The sequence below is a fragment of the Papio anubis genome, chromosome 8 (assembly GCF_008728515.1).
Source record: "Papio anubis isolate 15944 chromosome 8, Panubis1.0, whole genome shotgun sequence".
NCBI lineage: Eukaryota > Metazoa > Chordata > Mammalia > Primates > Cercopithecidae > Papio > Papio anubis.
Genome location: NC_044983.1, coordinates 112,715,880 through 112,722,000, shown reverse-complemented (window position 1 = coordinate 112,722,000; position 6,121 = coordinate 112,715,880).

Genomic DNA, 6,121 nt, shown 5'->3' with positions numbered 1-6,121 from the left:
CACAGATCAGATGAAGAAGGCTGAGGTGTGTAAGGGGAGAAAGAGAGAAGATGCAGATTTGGGCGTGGGAGGGAGATTAAACAAAACTAAACAAAAACACATATTTCTTTCAAATGACATCACTTTGGCCAACTGTCTTTTGAAAGATAGAAAATGTGGGCTGTCTAGAGTAAGTTCATAACTATGCAACGTGCATTCCTATCATTTGTTTTCCACACATGAGAAAGCTTTTTTTCTGGGGAAAGTGCGTTTTTTGCTGGAGTTACATGATTTTCTGAACTGTGTGTATGAGAAACAAGTTTCCTTGTGACATTTACCAGTGATGTTCGAAGTATTGGCCTGGTAACTTTAACTTCGTGTGCTAAAGAGGGTGGGAGACAGCTAAGAAAGCAGCATGAGCATTGGCTTTGATGAAGACGGAGGCTTTGATGAAGACGGAGGCGTTGCCTGCGAGCAGTTTCAGGAGAGAGGGGTTAGACGGAGGCCTTCATCAGGCCCTGCCACGGGAAACGGAGCACAGCGTGTTACAATTGATGTTACTGGAAGAGTAGTCATGCACGTGCACATGTGTTCACGTGTGCATCTCTGCATCTCTGTGCACATGTGAGAATTGTATGTGTGTGCGTACTGAGTGTGTGTGCTCTGCATCAGTGATTGAGATCAGCTACAAATCCACAGCAGAAATTCTGCCAATCGCTTCAGCCCTGTAAGAAAAAACAAATAAGTAAAAACATCACAAGCATGGAGATTTTTTTTAAGAGAAAAAGCTTTATTATTTTTTCATCATTTTTGATACAGTAAAACCGAAAGAATGAAAGCTTCTTAAAAATGGCTCGCAGTATTATTATTTTTTAAGTAGTGATAGTTTCTGTTGCCATGTATTAAAGGATCTATGCCTAAATATTGACTAAAGTTTAGGATGAAGTTGCTCCTAATTCGGGTATTTAATTTTACTTACATCTGTAGCTTCCTTTAAAAGCAGAGTTTGCTGACTTTTAATATATCTTTGGCCACACACACACACACACACACACACACAAAGGATGGTGGTGGAAGGGGATGGGGATGTGAGGGAATGCTCCTTATGTTTTTCCAAGGTTTGGTTTTCACCTACTGTGTGTCGATGCTCCCTGGGGTCCTGCCTGGTGCAGTATGGTAACCGTTGGAGAGTAGTGCCATCTTGTGGCCACTCTGGAAATTAAGTCTAGAAATAAACAGGTAGCCGACAAAAAGGCCAACATTTGAAGTGTCTGGTCTGGGATTTCCAAGTAGTTGGGCAGAATCAGTTGAGTTAGAATCCCCAAGCCTCTCTTAGGCAGGGATGGGGTGGGGGGATCAGATCCCTCTCACTAATACCTGAGGCTAGCTTTTCACTTATGCAGGTTCGTGTAAGTTTTTTGTTTGTTTGTTTAAAGACAGGGTCTCGCTTTGTTGCCCAGGCAAAAGTGCAGTGGCATGATCATAGCTCACTGTAGCCTCCAACTCCTGGCCTCAAGTGATCCTCCCACCTCAGCCTCCTAAGTAGCTGGGGCTACAGGTGAGTGCCACTATGCACGGCTAAGTTTATTTTTTGTAGAGACAGGGTCTCTCTATGTTGTCCAGGCATTTGTTGAACTCCTGGCCTCAATCCCCTTACCTTGTCATTAGGCTTTTAAAAGCCACCTTCCTTCCACTTAGTGTGAGTCAGCTTAAAATCCAGTCCTGACAGAGTTTCTGATAAAACGAGGAGATTCCTGGGAAATAGGGGAAGAAGAATCAACATATTTGAACTGGGATAGAGGCATGAAAGTAGACCAGGAAAACAGAGCACCTCATTTTTGCCTGGTTAATTTTCTAGAAACGAACCTAACAAGAAATCTTTGAAATGCTACATTCTCAGATGCTGTAGGAGGAGCTGTTGCTTCATGGTCAAATTTATTTGGCCTATGTATGAATTTTCTTCTTTTTTAAAATCAGAAAACCGAATCGTCGACTTTTTCTTTGTTAGATGCCCTGCAACTGAAAGACTTGTAAACCAATAATGTAGTTGTTCTTAATAGGTTGTATTTTCCAGATCTGTTTATCAAGTTCAAAAACATTTATTGTCACAATGTACAGTAGCTTTTTGGGATGAGTTACTGTCCCATGGAAGCAAGTAGTATTTAGAAATCTTTGGAGAGAACGCTTTTTTGGTGTGAAAGAGGTTAATAACATATTTTTCTGGTTCTACATTTCTAGTGAATGGTCTTGAAGCGATGTGTCTTATTTTTGAACAGTAAACAATATTTTTTAAATAATTGTAAGTAACATGAGATAAGTCAGAGCCTTTATCTTCATTTAACATATGTTCATATGGAAAATGGATGCTCATATGTCATCTTGGAGCAAGTGGCAGAGTATCTAAGGTCACTCAGAATCAGATGAAATACTTCAGATCTCAGCTTAGCTACTTACTAGCTATATAAATATGGACAAATTGTAAAATAATATGAATCGTGGTTTGTAAAATTGGAGCAATATTACCAGCCACAGAGGGCTTTTTGATAATCTGGAGATAACATGGGTAAAACATTTAGCACCTCTTTATTATAAGAAGGAAACAGACAAATTTCTGCATCCAGATTCCAGACAAATATTGATCACCATTCTGCTTCCTAACACAGCTTCAGTCGAGTCTGGCCTTAGAGGAACCTCAGATATTTTTAATTCCTTGTGGAAATCATCACAGAAGACAAATGGCATTCGCAGTTTGGCTAAGTTATAGAGAATACCTTTGTTTTAACTACAGAGGGTAGGAATTTGAGCCAACAAAATACCTCTACTACAAGGATATAGCAATGCCTGAGAAACCAGGGCAGCAGGAGTAAAATTTAATGGCAACTTTTTGCCTGGATTCCTTAAAGAGCAGATGTTTATTTTGTTAAAATTGGCTTGAGTGTCCTATAATTTTGACTTGAAAACAAATCTCTAATCACAGTCGAGTGTTTGTTTCTTCATTTTCCAAACTACCACTTTCCCCATCCCCAGCTCTACTTCAATATATTCCCAGAAATTTTTTAAGAAGTTAAATCCCAGATGAGCATGCATGTTGGAGAGATGCTTACAAGCAATCTATAAGCTGCTCCAATAATCTTACCAGCAGCCGAGGCAGCTGCTTGTCAGCCCGATGTGGTCTCAGTGTTTCAATAACCACGCACAATAGGGCCACACACGTTCAGCTAGTTTTATTTTCACTTCCCTTTGAAACTGGAATGGTATTGAACATCTGACAAATGGAAAGGGATTAAACTGACAGTGGGCTGATGTTAATTTCAAGCTTCAGAAATGACATTGTAACCAATAAAAATTTATTTAATCTGTTAAAGATGAGAAATGCTTGGCTGTTTCTGATAAAAAGAAAAATGTTATAATATGTGTTACAATTTATGGAATCTGGGCTGTGTGTGTGTGTGTGTGCCTGTGCACCAATGTGAGCCTGTGTATATGCTGTGGGTAAGAATGGCAGGTGTGGATTAAATAGCTTTCAAAGATCTCTTGCAAGCTTTTTTATGAAGTCAGGAAGCAGAATATTAATATTTTCTCTGTTTCATGGATGGGGAAACTGAAGCTCAGAGAGTTTAAGGACTTGTCTCTGTTCTTATAGATATTAGAAACAAGATGTGAATAAATTAAGAGATGTCCAAGTTCAAAGGAGCCAGCTGTTAGTTCAGGCAAAATCTTATCTAGAGTTCATCGTCGTTGTATGCTCTGGGTTCTGAATGAAACCTGAAATGCAGGTAGGTATTTCTGTTCACTCACAGGGTCTGAGTGACTTCCCATCGGTCTTGATCTCTGTTAACATTTGGCATTGTTAGGTAATGTTTGCTTCCCTTTAAAACTCTCCCACTACAGAACCTTTGTACTAACACTCGTACTTCTTCTTCCTCTCTGTTTCTTTTCTTTATTTTTTCAGTACTTTATTTCCTTCTATTTCCTAAATGTATGTATTTTCTAAAAATTTGAACCCAGTCCATTTCCCCTTTCTCTCTTGAGGAGAAATTTCTTGGTCATTCTGGAGGCTAAGTGAAAAATGGGTCTTGTGATCATATAGCTAGGAAAATACTTTCTATGACCTCTTTGTTGTGAAAACGTTATCATACCCAGCAGCAAATCCAAGGCTGATGCAAATCAATTTTTCTTTGTAAGACTAGCATTTTCTAAATGTATTAACCTATAAAACTGTGTTAGTTAAGGCAATACCATGTGTTATCACAAAGAACCCCAAATGTCAGTCACTTAACACAATAAAATGTCTTTCTCATGCAGCAACCTGATGAGGTCCCCCCTAGTCTGGGAGATCTTCTGATCTACTCTCCTCCATGTGGTGACTCACAGACCCAGGCTCTTTCGGTCTTATTGCTCTGCCCTCCTGTAGGTCCTTGGTCTCTCCCTTCAGTGGGCAGATGATGGAAAAAAAAAAAAAAAAAAGTGGAGGACAATGAGGAGTTTTTTTAGAAAGCATATGGAAAGCACTTATCATGCCTGCCCACATTCCATGAGTTATTTGGCCACACCTAACTGTAAGGAAGATTTGAAAATGTAGTCTAACTTAGGAGGAAACGAAAATTGGCTTAGATGAACATAGCAATCGCTGACTTTTATTGCCACATTCTTTCTCCAAGAAACAGAACAGACTTTCTATCAAGGTAAACATTTTAAGTCCCATCCATTCAATGCACTCCATGACCAGGATCTATAGGTGATGTACAGTCATTCTACTATGCACAGATGTGGTTCCTTTTGGCCCAGCAACCTGTAAAACTAGAGATAAGTTACCCTATACACTTCTGCTCCAAAACACTCAAATATAAAATAATGAAGATTGTATAGGATAACTACAGTGTAAACTTTCCTGGCGCTCCTGGCTCCACCCTTTACAAATTTCTTCTTTATTCATACTTGAAGCTGGTGTTCCTGCCCATGCTAGTTTGGATCTACCATGGCAGTTTTAAAGCCTAGCAAATAATCACAAGATTATTAGACTTGGCTTGGGATTCTTCTGCAATAAAAGATTCTCCAAAACTTGGCAGTTTCTAATCTAAATGTTTCCATTTACTTTTATTTATCAATAATCACAGTCAAATCTTCTTTTTTCTAGATAACAATTCTTAGTCCTGCCTTATTTCTCCTTTACCCCAATGCCTTTTTCTCTTTCCCATGCTTTCTTATTTTCTCTCATCTTAGTGGAAACTGCTTGTTAGCTACCCAAAACATGAGATTTGGTGAGGGAGTAACTCTTTTAACTGGTCTTTGTCTCAGAGGGAGTTATTAGCTGAGAATCATATTGAGCTTCTTATACTTAAGACTTTTTTCAATTTGGAATCTTACTATCGGGAATCCAGAAAGTTAGCCTTTCCAACTCTATAAAACACTTGATCTCTATATTTTCACTATTCCCCTATAAATCTACTTTAAAACAGCTGATTATTTTTCATTAATAATTAATTTGTTTGCTTTGCATACCATGAAATTCATCCTTTTAAAGTGTACGTTTCAGTGGTTTTTAGTATATTCACAGAGTTTTACAATGTAAAACCATATGACTATCTAATTCTGCAATATTTTACTTACCTCCAAATGAAATCTGATGCCCACTGGCTGTTAATCCTCAATCTTTCCCTTCCTACCACTCCCTAGAAATTACTAATCTACTTTCTGTCTTTAGGGATTTGCCTATTTTGAACATTTACTGTAAGTGGAATCATATAATATCTGGCCTTCTGTGTCTGGCTTCTTTCACTTGGCATAACATTTTCAAGGTTCATCTGTGTTGGAGCATTTATCAATACACAAGTTGTGCACTTCTTTTGTTACATTTATTCTTAAGCATTTTATCTTTTTACATACGTTAGAAATAGAATTGTTTTTTCTTTATTCATTCTACCAATCCCTACTTTTGGATTAGAGTATTTAATCAATTTACACTTAATGTATTACTGAAGTGATAAGATTTATGTCTGTCATTTTGCTATTTGTATTTTATATGTCTTATTTTTTCCCTCTATTCTTCCATTATGAACTTATGTTAAATAGATAGTTTTCTTTTAATTTCATTGTTGTGTACTATTTAACTTAATTCCATTGTTGCACCATTTAATGCCAA